The 12,651-nt window shown below is 50.7% G+C and overlaps 1 protein-coding gene across 1 annotated transcript in view; it reads left to right on the top strand.

The window, feature by feature from the left end:
* The window catches only part of DET1 (DET1 partner of COP1 E3 ubiquitin ligase), an 80,305-nt gene that overhangs the window by 4,102 nt on the left and 63,552 nt on the right, over positions 1-12,651 (top strand). The gene's annotated exons all lie outside the window — the stretch shown is intronic.

Raw genomic sequence — 12,651 nt, 5'->3', positions numbered from 1 at the left:
AGAGTACACGCCCACAGTTGCAAAATTTAAATAATAACCCCTAGCTGACATCTACGTAATGGGCACTAAAGAAAGGTTTTTTGTGTTTTTTTTAATACCTAATGAGTGTTGAATATTTTTTTTTTAATTGGGGAAGGGGAACAGGACTTTATTGGGGAACAGTGTGTACTTCCAGGACTTTTTTCCAAGTCCGGTTGTTGTCCTTTCAGTCTTAGTTGTGGAGGGCGCAGCTCAGCTCCAGGTCCAGTTGCCGTTGCTAGTTGCAGGGGGCGCAGCCCACCATCCCTTGTGGGACTCGAGGAATTGAACTGGCAACCTTGTGGTTGAGAGCCCACTGGCCCATGTGGGAATGGAACGGGCAGCCTTCGGAGTTAGCTGCCCGGAGCTCCAACCGCCTGAGCCACCAGGCCGGCTCAAGAAAGGTTTTTAAACTCAGGTTTGCTACTTCGGCAGTATTTTTTTTTTTTTTTTCACTTATCCTTTTGCAATGCTTTACTCATAAGTATTAAGTTCCTACTATGGGCTGGACACTGGGATACAGAACAAGCTCAGTCCCCGACTAGTTGCTCTTGGGGCGCAGTAACAGAAAGGCTAGCAGTTGGCGATGCGGCTAGCCACAGTCAAAATGCCGGTATTGCATACCTTTAAGTCTTTTGCTTGATCATATTTTTTATAAGTCTAAGGACGCAGTTACAAAGGATGTATCGCAAATATCTGACATCTTTTTTAAAAAGTGCCCTTAAATGAATGCAGTGGCGTCTACACATAGCATTTGAATGCTGACATTATCGGCCGCTAAAGCGCAGCTATCTAGAGAATCCACCAGATGGCGCCGCCTCCTTGCTTATCGCAGCTCTGGCCACTTGGCTGCTGGCTGTTCCCTAGAAAATCCACCAGATGGCGCTGCCTCCCTGCTTATTCAGGGTACCAGAAGAGAGCGCTGGAAACCTAGCTGCTGCCTGTGTAAACCAGGTCCCTGCCGTTAAGGGAAGGGGACCCAGATGCCCTGACCCTTGGCTCACCAACCCTTTTGCGTTCTGAGACACCTAGAAAGGTACCTCAAGAAGTAGTAAGCTGTTTATTTTGCCGAGGGACCTAGAGGTTAGTCGCACAACCTCTGCAAGCCTTGGTTTCTGCATTTTTAAAATGGGTGGAGGGCTTGGCCTATATTCATTCTTTTCCTATATATTGAGCTTCGTGAAATGGACGAGATGCTGATGCGGGGAGGGGAAGGATAAACTTTCAAATGGGATAAAACTCTTACATGATAGGGGAGACTAGTAGAGATGGTGGTTGTCATTCGTTCCTATTTCGTGGAAGGGGTCCCGTGGGTGTCCAACTTAAGGAAAGAGAAAAACCACGAAAGAGGAGGCAAAGAGACTACTATTGGGTATTGGGGGGACAGAGTCCCAGAGAGCAGTTTCCAGGCTCTGGACCTCACGTGGAAAGGTGCTGGCTCGGGTGGTAGATGGTCATCAGCTGTGACTAGTTGGCCATTAGCTGTTACCAGTTAGTCATTAGCCACTAATATAACTGCCATGACTGAGCTAGCAAGAGCGGATTGTGGATTGCGGATTGCAGAGAGGTGGACTGCAGTTAGTAAGTGAGGTTGGTTGGCAGAGAAGCGGACGGCGGGTTGCGGATGGTGTGGCTGCTGCTTCCTGGGTCTCCAACCTAGTCGCCAGCGAGACTATAGTGGTGTGACTCCCCTATCTATGGCTCCGTGGGTGTTCCTGTTTGGCCTCACCATGTCCTGCGTTCTTATGTGGCGAGCGGGACCAGAGACCCCGCATGACAGGTATTAATCCATGCTGTTGTGTATTATGACTCTTCTCTTGCTTAGTTATAGTAACAACCCAGCGTGGTTGTGTCCAGCACTCTGATTAACTAAGAGACAGCGCCGTCTGGTGGACTTTCTAGGGAACAGCCAGCAGCCAATTGTCCAGAGCTGCGATAAGCAAGGAGGTGGCGCCATCTGGTGGATTCCCTAGATAGCTGCGCTTTAGCGGCCGATAATGTCAGCATTCAAATGCTATGTGTAGACTCCATTGCATTCATTTAAGGGCACTTTTTAAAAAGACATCAAATATTTGCGATACATCCTTTGTAACTGCGTACTTAGACTTACAAAAAAATATGATCAAGCAAAAGACTTAAAGGTATGCAATACTGGCATTTTGACTGTGGATAGCCGTATCGCCAATCCCACCTTTAGGGATTTCACCCTCCCATTTTGGGGCTAAAATATCTCTGGCTTCTACAAAAGCTGGGGCTCCTATATAAAGGAACCCCTTTGAGCTTGGGCTTGATGGGAGAAAGCCCAGACCCAAGCCCTGCCCCTATGGACCCCACCTTGCCCCTCTACCTTATCCATAGGGAAGCATTTGAGACATAGGGCTTGATCTGTTTTGCGCTTACAAAAAACATTGCCACCGTCAAAGCGCCCTTCTGCCTGCCTTGTGCTGCTGGACCAGGTGCCGATAGGAAGGGGGTTGATCTGGTCATTTTTTTAGAGCCGTGGTTCTCTAAGTGTGGTCCCAGCCCAGAGGCCAGGCTTCACCTGGGAATTGGTTGGATCTCCTGACTCAGAAATCCAGCGGTGGGGCCCAGCGATCTGTTTGAATGAGCTGACTGACAGCTTTCGGATGCACGCGCAGGTTACAGATTCCTTGTTTGGAGGGTATGAAGCTGACAAAATTCTGGGAGCCAAAGGCAAGTGGTTCATTTTATTCAAGTAGATCCCCTCTATTAGGACTCTTGATCTAACAGTGGCTTTGGACCTACCTGTCCCCAAGACACTTACGGTGCCTTTATACCTTCTCTCCACTTCTGAGAATTTCTAGGGATCTTACATCCAGGTTAAGGTTCATATGACTAATTTTTAAATGCAAAATGGAGGGATTTGATCTAAGGAAAATTTATTTTCCACTGATACTTGTTCCATTCCAGACTAGTTCCTTCACATAGAAAATTAATCCTCAAATCGGTGACGCAATCTTGGCTGAATCCTGGAATTGCCTGAGGATTGTTAAAAACATTCTGACACTTGCTTGGGTCAAGCCCCAAATTCTGATTTAACTGGTCTGGGGTGGTGGGGCCTGAACAGGGAGCTTTTATTTTTCACAGCAGGAATTTTATTATTTTTTAGTGTTAACAAAATTCTTAGGATTTTCATGAGAGACTTGAAAGAAATTTTCAATTACACTTGACCTTGAACATGGAGATTGTCAAAACGCACACTCACTAGGTGACTATTTTGCAGCTGATTTCCGAGAATCGCCGCTAGAGTGCAGCTACCCAGAGGAACCACAAGATGGCGCTGCCTCCTTACAAATCGAAGTTCTGGCCACTTGGCTACTACCTGTGTGAACCAGGTCCCTGCCATTGAGGGAAGGGGACCCAGATGCCCTGACCCTTGGCTCACCAACCCTTTTGCGTTCTGAGAAACCTAGAAAGGTACCTCAAGAAGTAGTAAGCTGTTTATTTTGCCGAGGGACCTAGAGGTTAGTCGCACAACCTCTGCAAGCCTTGGTTTCTGCATTTTTAAAATGGGTGGAGGGCTTGGCCTGTATTCATTCTTTTCCTATATATTGAGCTTGTGAAATGGTCGAGATGCTGATGCGGGGAGGGGAAGGATAAATTTTCAAATGAGATAAAACTCTTACATGATAGGGGAGACTAGTAGAGATGGTGGTTGTCATTCGTTCCCATTTCGTGGAAGGGGTCCTGTGGGTGTCCAACTTAAGGAAAGAGAAAAACCATGAAAGAGGAGGTGAAGAGACTATTATGGGGTATTAATCTATGCTGTTATATAGTATGACTCTTCTCTTGCTTAGTTTCTAACAACCCAGCGTGGTAGATGTGATAAATTCCATTTTACAAGGCGGGGGGGGGTATCTGATGCTCAGAGACGTTAAGCAACTGGCTCAAAGTCACACAGCCAGTGAGCGGTAGAGCCAGGACTGGAAGTGGGGTGTGTCTGACTTCAAAGCCCGGACTCCCTCCCCCGACTTACCCCTTAGGGAGTACACAGCTCCTTGTTTTACACCCTATCTATCAACACGGGCTCTCTTACCCATCTCTCAAATCAGGAGTGAACCCCACTTCCCTCCCCAGATGTTTCACTGAGGCAGGCTCTCTCCCCCTTCTGTCTGCACAGCAGCCCTGAATGCTGTGGGCTGCCTGGGAGAGATTTGACTCCCTTCTCTCCCACCCACTTCCTGCTTATCCAGGCCCCTGTTCTCCAGTGAAAGGCTGCCACCCACTGAGTGACACCAATTTGCAGCCTTCTCAAGTGTGAATAAGATTTCTAATAGGACCTGCTGCCTACTAGCTACAGGCACGGTTAGGAGTAAAGAGGAAATTTAAGAGGCAGGAAATGGGGAAGAAGAGAGCCAGTTTGGGGAGCTGAAAGAGCAGCTGAGGCAGTGACGGCAGCAGCCTCTGTGCGGAAGCGAAGGGCTGATTAGGTTCAGAGAGGTTAAGTGCCTGGCCCAAGGTCACACAGCTTGCAAGTGGTAGAGGCAAGTGAGCTCAGCCAATGGTTGCATTCTAGTGTTCCCTAAAGGAGTACAACTTCCAATCCCACCTAGGTTTATAAGATGCTTTAGTCTTCTAAAGGAAAGACTTTACCAGCCTTTTCTGCCTGTGGATGCTGCTGACCAACCCTTCCCTTCTCTGGCCCGAGGACACTGGGATGACTTGTGCCTGCTGAGGGTGGAGAAGAAGGGTGGGGATGTATTTAGAAAGGACTAAGGAGGGCTTAGTTCCCATGGAGGGTCTCATCTTTGGGACTTGATGACCACCTTAGGGCAAGGTGCCCCCCCCATTTCTTAGGCTTGCAGATAGGCTGGGATATGATGCTTATGACCACTGCTGCTGCCACAGTGGGGGGCGGCCCCCAAGCACAGTTGGGCCACTGGGCTTCCTCACCCCAGTTTTTTGGTGACGTCTCGGGTCCAGCAGCACTGAGGCAGATTCTGGGGCCAAAAAGATATTCCGTACACACAAGTCTACTCTGAGCCCTCGGGGAGGCAGCAAACCAGCTGCAGGTCAGGTGTGGCCTTTTGTTGTAGGGCACCAAACACCGCTGGCACCTGGGGCATGAGCACAGGGCCCTTTATGCACACACACGCTGGGGCTCTCTCCTGTCACACAACCAGACCTCACGCTGCCGGCGCCCAACCAAAAAAAAAACGGTTGCTGGGTGAAGCAGTGAGGAATTGAGGGGAAACTCTCCCCGCCCTTTAGTTGGTGGTGTGGTCACAGCCCAGGCTCCTGAGGAGAGAGACCCTGCCTCCTCCCCCACCCAAAGCTTTCCACTCACACCGCAGTCTGTCCTTGTTTCTGGAAGACTCTGCCTGGGGTACGCTGCCCAGGGCTGTCCAGGGTGGTTTCCAGTGCTGTTTTCTAGGAGACAGAGAAGGCCCAGAAAAGAACACAGGGAGACAGAACCAGAAAGCGGTCGCGGCCCAGCCCCCACCCCGCTGTGAAGGCCCACACCATGCGGCAGACTGGGATTTGTTGTTGAGTGTAGTGAAACAACAACAAAATCACCGGTCTTCCAGATGGGGCTGGCCATGCGTATCTGCCTCCGGCTGCTTCTCAGAGGCACGTCAGGGTCCTGGGCCGTCCCCTGGGTCATCCAGCCAACACGCTGCTCCCACCGCCAAATCTGTCTTCTCCCACCGCCCCTTCCTTCCCTCCGAATTCTCTAGAGCCTCTGCTCAGAAATGGGTCAGGGGGAGTTCTTATTTACTTTGTTTTCCTTTTTTTTCTTTTTCCTGGCGTGTAACATACTTCCTTGAATAATCAGGACATCTTATCTTTGAAGGGAGGCAGGTGCAGGGCTGGTTACCTTTCTTCCTTAGTCATAAAGCTAGAGCATCACGGAGAAGGGGAAAGCAAGCGCTGCAGGAGGCAGTGAGCCCTCTCTACCAGGCCCCTGTCTCTCACCCACCTGCAAGTCTACCATCTTGGTCTGAGTGAAAATCGCGCCGGTGCTCCCTGAACCACAGCTCGGCATGAAGTGGGGGTGCTGGGGTAAGCAGAGCAGAAAGTAGAGAAGGGGAAATGGTTGTGGGGGGCAGGGGAGGGTGGATTCCTGCCCCTGATGTCCCCAGGTCCCGCACAGCACAGGGCTTTCTGGTTCGTTTCCCCAGCCTGGGGCACTGACGGAGGAGAGGCAAGGCCCTCGCTGGCCGGGCCAGCCTCTAATTGCAATGCTATATCCGCTTCTTAATTAGCAAAGCCACAATGTCCTGATGGCTCAGAGAGCATGGCCCTAATTGTATTTCTGCAGCAGCTGGACGATAATTACCCTTCCCTGCTTTTAATTTTTTCTCCTTTTAATTGAAAACTCTTCCTCTGTGGCTCAGCTCAGCCCTCCGTCCTTCTGCTTGTTCTCTCCCTCCTGATTGGGGAAGGGCTTGTCTGGAGGCTTATGGGGTGGGGGTGGGGGGGAGGGAGAAGACTGGGGGAGCCCAGGCTGGTGGGCCTGAGAAAGCCGTGAGGTTCTCCTGTGGAGGATGGATAACAGAGGCAGCCTCAGGAGGATAAGGCCTCTTTCTCCCCACTCCCCAGTGGGGTGCTAGCTCTTCAACTTCAAGCTACAAGAAGCTGAGGACTCCCCCTGCCCCTCTGCCCCGTGTAACCAAGGAAGAGGGAAGAATGTCTTATCTTTTATTTCTTTTAAAATAAGAGGAATAATGAACAACCTGTGCCTCTTTGGCTGTTGAGAAAGGACTGGAACATCACCCTTGGTGTGTGGTTTCAGAGACAAAGAGCTGAGCTAATAGTAGAGACCGGGCTGATGAAGGTACAACGTGTTAAAGCCACAGGCGTAGTGCCTTGGGTATTCCTAGGAAAACATGCCTTTCCAGGGAGCCCTCGGGTGTTACAAAGAGAGTTCAGAGAGAATCCTGCTGTCAGGATATTCCCTGTGACATGCCATTGTCATTGGTCATTGTTCATTGTTACCTGCCTGCGCCTACTACAGAGCCTGGCTCACGGTCTGTGACCCCAGCTGGCAGAGACAGAGATAGCTTAGGACCATGCAAACACCAAAATCCACTCTCATTGGCTTTTTCCTTGAAGGACCAATGAAGATGGACCTGAGCCTGACAGTGGCCCTAGGTTTCTAAAATTCTTGAACTCTGGGCTCTGTCTGGGTTGGGGGAAGATGCAAATAGCAAAAGAGGCTGCCATCGTCTCAGAGAAATGTACCCTGAAAAAAAAAATGACCTGCCCTTGGGCCCACCCACTTCCTCTCCCCCACTTGGGGTTTCTTACCTCTGGATTTAGAGCCATCCCCTTAGCAACGCTTGTTGCCATGGTTTCCTCCCCTGACAGTAATGGGTGATAGGGACCCTTAGGGTGGACACTCCACATAACCATGGTAACAATTAACTGAGCTTTCATTTCTCTTTTGTGAAGAGAGCTGGGGATATGAAGCGTTTGGAAGGGGGAGGAGGGGGAGGGTCCAGGGCTAGAGCCGTCATTGCCAGAAAGAGGAAGTTAAGAGACTTGTCATAATACTAGTCAGGAAGAGTCAGTGCAAACATTTGTTGAGCCCCTACTTTAAGGATGAGTAAGCTTTAGGGGCTCAAAGGGACAGAACCCCTGATATCGAGGGGCTATCGTCTAGCACTGGGGCTCATGGTCCCACGGAAACCCTGGCACAGATGGGCCACTAACGGAGGTGGCCCTAGCTAGCATCGTGACGATTGAGCATCTCTCTCCTTCCAGCATCCGCTGCAGCCAACAACCAAGAAAAGACTGACCGAGGGGTCTGTACTCACGTTGAGGCTTCTCCTGGGCTGTTACGCTATTAGAGAACTTCCGTCTTAGAAGGGAGGGCACCTTGGTGCTCTTTCCTTTTAGAGAAATAAAGACTAATGCCGGCAACCCTAAATTGGACTATTCGATGCAGGGAGAAAGAAAAAGCCATGCTTGCCCACCTCCAGTGCCACGAGGGACGGGGGTAATCTCCCTTCCAAGAAATCACCCTCACCTACCTGTCACAGGCCTTCCTGGAAAGTGATGGGTCTGCCCTTACACTGAATTAGAGGGTCATTGTCTCATTTATCCAGCGCTTCTACTGGTGACTGAAAATGCAGGCCAAAAGGGTAGTTGTGAAGAATTAAAGTAGAAAAAATAAATAAAACTACCGGGGGATACCAAAGTTGGGGAGAGTGAATTCAAAACCTGAGACATCTACGCGTCATCGGTAACACAGCTCTTCCTTCTTCCAGCTTCCCATCCTCAGTCCCAAAAGTTTTCACCAAATCGCTATATTTCTCGCGGAGATGACGAAGATCCCTGGACCCTTTGAGGGCTGGTACCAGTAACCTGCACCGACTTGGAAAGATAACCATAATATATTTTAAAGTTAAAAAAAAATCTGTAGAACAATGTATTATTCAGATGTGTTCAAGAAAGCTACAAATAACAAGGTAGCAAAATTTGTTCTTGCGAGTCAAATGTAACCTGGATTAGCCAAAGCTAATCCCAGATCCTGGGACCCAGAACTCTGAGTTCCATTCTTTGCTACTGGATGGAATTGAGGCAGATTCAATCATTCTGGGTACCTTGTTCACTCAACTAGTCAGAAAGGGATAAATGGCGCCCTTTGATTGGTTGACAAGGCATTACACACCGACCAATGAAAGAACGATTCTCCCTTTCTGGCCAATAAGATTTCAGTTCTCTTCTTGAAAGTAGACCCTTTGTCTATAAAGAAAATGAGCAGAAAGGGGATAGTAATTTTTTTTTTTAAGCCACTGTTGCTATGGGACATTATTGATGTGATCAGTGATAGCTGCCTCAGAGAATTCATAAAGGAAGGCACCTCTTTGGGAAGAAAAATACAAAAAGCACACCAGCTGTCTGGTCTGGACTGAAAAGTTTCTATAGTAACATGAGAGGAAAAAGCATTTTAATGTAAATGTCCACAAAAAAATGATATCTAGCCACCCCATGGAGGTTATCTTTTTTGTTGTTTTTTGTTTTTTGTTTTTGTTGTTTTTTTGGCCTTCACTTAGACTGAAATTATGATTTTTAAAAAACTTTGTAGTAGCAATGAGTGAAGGAAAAAGTGAAGAGACAAGGAAAATAATATGTATTTACTGCTACAGGGCATCACAAATAAAGACATGCTAGTTTCGGCAGGAAACAGAGACCTCCTCCATTCTTGTGGTGTCAAGTGATAGCCTACCTTTCTCCTTGGAAAGAGAAAGTTCATGTCTCTTCAGAAGTGTTCTAGAGGAAAGAGTGCGCAGAGCACAGCTTGTTTTATTAACTTAGCGATTCCCCCTTATCTCATGCTGAGAATGCTACAGCTGCCTCTGGAAAATTATGGGTAAGGTGGTGAGCTCCCACCCAGATATTACAAATGAACGCAGGCAGGCACGACAGACAAGGTGAAAAGTGGAGTCAGTGTTTCTTGATCAGGGAAACGGAAAGAGTTAGAGGATCAGGGGCTTTCCGTGCTGTATTAGCGAAGGGTGAAGGCAGTGCTGGAGAGAAGAGAAACTTGAGGAACCAGATGAGGGCGATGCTAGTGGCGGCTTGCTGAGGGAGCCCCGTTTCTCCCTACCTGTGTGGTCTGTGGGGAGAGTAGAGAAGGGGGGGACCTGGAATTAGCAGGTGTTCAGGGAGGGAGGCACCACTGACAAACCAAGGAAAAACCTTGGTTGTCTTTATCAGAGACACCTTTGGACAATTTCCCATCTCCCTTCTCCTGATACGTGAAGAGCAAGTGTGTTTTTCTCATTTAAAGGGGATAAAGGGTGTGTATGGGGTATCAGCACCTCGGTCTAAAGAACTAAATTTTTTTTAAAAGCCCTAATTGTAAATCCCGGAGGAATAACTGGGTAAGACTTGGTTACCTCTCTGAAGGGGGAGGAGGCGAAGGTGGGAAGGATTGCGGTGGTGGAAAAGTAGCTGCTTCGCCAAGCACCTTGGCTTAAAAGGAAAAATTCCCCCCAGCAGATATTTTAAAGAATCAAGGTGCTCACGGATAATTAGTGGCCAAAGCCCCGCCATTCACTGTAACCAAGGCAACAGGAAGCTGGGGCTGGTTGCCTGGTAACCACACTCCAGTGCCAGGGTCCTGTCTGCTCTCCGGCTCCCCCACCTCGGTGCTCTCCTCCTCCCCCACCTCCGTTAGCCCTTTTGTGATAAGGCTTCCCCCTCCTCCGCGGCTTTCCCCCTCCCTGGCAAAGCAGTCAGTCTGCTCCCTCATACAAAGAGCAATTTGCGCTCCTTTGGCCCAAAATGCGGACCTTGATGTTCCTTTTGGACGTATTTCATCTACACCCAGATATTGCGACCCAGATGAAATATGCTTCTTACGTTGGCCTCAACAGCTCCCTCCGTCCCACGCTTTTCACTTCATGCACCCACGTTGAGACGTAAGGAGATTGTGGGGAGAGAGAGAACACAACTTGGATGTGGCGATTTTTCGCAGCGCACAAGGCCTGGGGGCCCGGGTGGAGCCACTGTCCCGTGCGCCTACGCTCACCACTTAGCAGGCGCTCGTCTTTGCGCTTCGGCACCAAGTTATTCCAACTGGTTTTAGAGAAGGGGAGATAGGACGCCCTCCTAGAACCCGACACGTAAACCCCTGGAGAAATGGGGACGATGAGTCCCCCCTTTTCGGCGAACCCTGCCTCATTTCCTGGCTTCCTCCGCGTGGGCTCTGAGGGACAGCGACGCGCCGGAACCCATCCCAGGCGCTCTCGGGCCGTGGCGCTGTCCAGCCTCTGGTGCTGAAGCTGGAGGCTCGTACTCCCCGTGGGGACCTTCCGCAACCAATTCTGACCCCCGAGGGTGGGATCCGAAGGGCACGCGCTTTATCCCCCCGGGGAAAAGGCGAGACTACGGCATGTCTGCACCGGATGCGCTTGTTTTCCCAGCAGACTGGGCTCCCTCCGGGGCGCAATCCCCCACGCCTGTCCTTTCCCCTCACCGGGTTAGTGGAATTATTTGCCCCCGTGGCAGAGGGTAGGAAGAGTTTTTGCACTGGGATGATTACACAGTTGCCGCCTGGCGCTTCTCACGTTTTCTCCGTCGGCACTTGGCAGTCTGGGACTCCTGGCGCTCAGATCTTGTGGCGGATGGTGGCTGGCAAGGCAGGGAGGGGAGCCCTGGAACACCTAACCCGGCCGTTTTCCGGCGTGCAACACCAGGCCTGCTGCAAGAGGGGTCTGATGGGTGAGCAGCGCGGGAGATGAGGCAGCGTCTGGAGAGCGCGCGCTCTTGAGGCCGTGGGGCTGCCTGCCCATGTTCGGGGAGGGCGCCGGACCGAGCCAGACAAATGGCAAGCCGGGTTTTGGCCTCTCCCCGCGGGCAGGAACGAGGACTAGACGCGCCCACAACTTGAGCTGGCTGAGCACCTCGTGGGAGCACTTAGCTGCCGGGCTGCAGAGCCAGAGGTGCCTCCCTCTTCCCAGGCTCCCTCACCGCCTTCCCTCCTCTTGGTGACTTTGGCGGCGGGCATGGCCCCTTTGGCAGATGCCCAGCCCGGCTGCCCCCTTCTCCGAAGCAGCCCCAGGCTTAAACTCGTGAATCTCAGCTCAGTAGGCAGCGCCTCCAATCCTAAGCCCTTGACCTGGGCAGGGGACCCTGGTCTGGACTTTACCTGGCATGGGGGCGCCACGGCCCCGGAAGGAAGACCGCTGTGCTCCACTTCTTTCTGGGAAAGCTCCCTCACCATTCACCACCAGCTCATCGCGTCTCCCCCAAGAGCTGCAGAATAGGGGCGGGGAGCCGGGGAGAGAGGGTTGGGGATCGAGGAAGGTATTTTGTGAAGCATCATTTGAATACTTGCCTCTCTCGGGCGCCTGTTCTGTCCGGAGTGGTGGCCGTGCTGCCAGGGAGGGAGGCGGGTGCAGACACCGGCGTGATCCTCCCGGAACAAACATAGTCGCCGTGGCTGCTGGTCCAGGGAGAACAGCTGCTTTAAAGCCCAGACCAACTCACAGGTGGCCAATCAGGGCCACGGACGTCCATGACGTCATCCAGAAGGGAAGTGGGGGGTGTCCCTGGGCTTCACAGCCAAGTCCCCTGTGGCCATGGCAACAGGTCTGAGAGGTCCGCGGGCTGGCAGCTAGCCGCCTTTTCTCTGTCCTGCCGCGTGGTCGGGCCTGGGACCTCGAGTTCCTCTGGGGTAGAAGCTTGAGTAAATTCGGCCTTAGTGCTGTCTTGACCGCAAGGGAGGAGGCCCTAGAGCTAGTCCCGGCTCCATCTCTGTGCCCCATCCTTGGGCTGAGCGGGGCAGGAGAGGGGCTGCCTGCTCCCCTCCCCCAGACTCCCACAGGGTGAGCACGCAGGAACCTTATATCCACAGGGACATTTTTTTAATTTTTTGTGTAGTTCCCCTTCCTTGCCCATCACGCGACAGGAGAGAGAAAATTTAAACCTGTACTTTACGTCATATACACACATTTACTCAAAATGGATCAAAGATCGAAATGTAAGAGCTAACACTACAAATCTCTTAAAAGAAAACATAGGGGTGAATCTTTGTGAAATTGAGTCAGGCAAAGTTTCTAAAATATGATGCAAAACACAAGCAGCCCAAGAAAAAAACCCCAGATAAATTGAACTTAATCAAAATTTAAAAACTTTGTGTTTCAAAGGACACTACCA

Source organism: Rhinolophus sinicus, linkage group LG13 (genome assembly GCF_036562045.2).
Source record: "Rhinolophus sinicus isolate RSC01 linkage group LG13, ASM3656204v1, whole genome shotgun sequence".
Taxonomy (NCBI): Eukaryota; Metazoa; Chordata; class Mammalia; order Chiroptera; family Rhinolophidae; genus Rhinolophus; species Rhinolophus sinicus.
Note: the sequence above shows the minus strand (reverse complement) of the source record. Positions and strands in the feature narration are given on the sequence as shown.